The 1,536-nt window shown below is 35.5% G+C and overlaps 1 pseudogene; it reads left to right on the top strand.

Moving 5' to 3' along the window:
• Positions 1 to 249, top strand: part of LOC103212671 — a 9,475-nt pseudogene extending 9,226 nt beyond the window's left edge.
• The last annotated feature ends 1,287 nt before the right edge of the window (positions 250 to 1,536 follow it).

Here is a 1,536-nt window from a genome sequence, read left to right as displayed (position 1 = left end):
CCTACTTCCGTAGTGATACTGCCTCGGAAACCCAAGGAGGGGTCGCTATGAGTCGGGGCCGACTCGACGGCACACAACAACAGCAACATATATATGCACACACATACATATATACACATATACATACACATACACAAACATACACAAAAACACACACACATATGTAACTGGTTTTGTGGTTTTCTTTCTTTAGAGAATCCTAAGACTCTTAATTACATAACTTTGTTCTAATCATAGATCGAAATGTGAAAAACCAAAGCTTTTAGAAAATAACATATGATATTATCTTTGTGACACCATAAAAAGAAATTACTTATTAATACATAAACAAAAATATCATTCAGAAAAAGACTGATAAATTACACTACATTAAAATTTGATATGGTAATACAATATTATCAATGTAATTGGCATCACTAAAATACATATGAAAAACATCAAATTGCAAATGCTGTATTACATATTTTTTACCACAATAAAAGAAAAGGGGGGCAAAAGACTTCAGTAGACATTTCACCAAGAAGAAATACAAATGCCAAAGAGCACATGCAAGTATGGTCAGTGTAATTAGTCATTAAACACACTGTGATCGAGTCAATTCCAACTCATTGCCTTCCTGTAGGATAAGATAGAACTGCCCCATAAATTTCCAAAGGCTATAAACCCTTTTGGAAGCCAACTGCCTCATCTTTCTCCTACAAAGTTGCTGGTGGGTTCCAAATGCTGACTTTTAAGTTAGCAGCCCAATGCTTTAAGCACCAGGTAAGCAAAACTCCTTCATTGGCCATGAGGAAACCATAAATCAAAACTGCAATGAGAAGTCACTTCTTACCCACTAGGATGGCTAAGATAACAAAAGGTATTGCCAAGAGTGAGAAGAAATTAGAACCCTCAAAAATTACTGATGGGACTATAAAATCATAGAGCCACAGTGAAAAACAATCTAGCAGTTTCTTAAATATTAAATATTAAATTACGATGTGATCCAGCAATTCCATACCTAGGGATATACTCAAAAGAATTGAGTGCAGAAACACAGATACATATATGCTCATAGTCACTGAAGCATTATTCACAGTAGAAAAAAGATAGAAAATACCTAAGTGTTCATCAACAGATGAATGAATAAACAAAATGTGGAACATATAAACAATGGAGTATTACTCTGCCATAAAATGAAACAATTTCCTGGTACATGCTACAACAGAGACGGGCCTTGAAAACATTATACAGAGTGAAATAAGTCTGTCACAATAGGACAAATACTGTATGATTCAACTTACATGAAATGTCAAGAATACACATTTATATAAAAACCTAATTTTGGTAGTGTAGTGCCTAACACATGTGACTGTTATCCAGAAGGCTGGTGGTTCAAGTCCACCAGCCACTCCTTGGATGGAATATGGAGCAATCTATTTCCATAGCGATACCACCTCGGTAACCCAAGGAAAGTTCACTATGAGTCAGATCCTACTCAACAGTGAGTTTGGTTTGGTTTGGTTAAGTTTATTAGTGGTTACCATGAGTAGCCAG

Source organism: Orycteropus afer, unplaced genomic scaffold (assembly GCF_000298275.1).
Source record: "Orycteropus afer afer isolate SDZICR_OR568_19922 unplaced genomic scaffold, OryAfe1.0 scaffold01059, whole genome shotgun sequence".
NCBI lineage: Eukaryota > Metazoa > Chordata > Mammalia > Tubulidentata > Orycteropodidae > Orycteropus > Orycteropus afer.
This window is presented reverse-complemented; position numbering and strand designations above follow the sequence as displayed.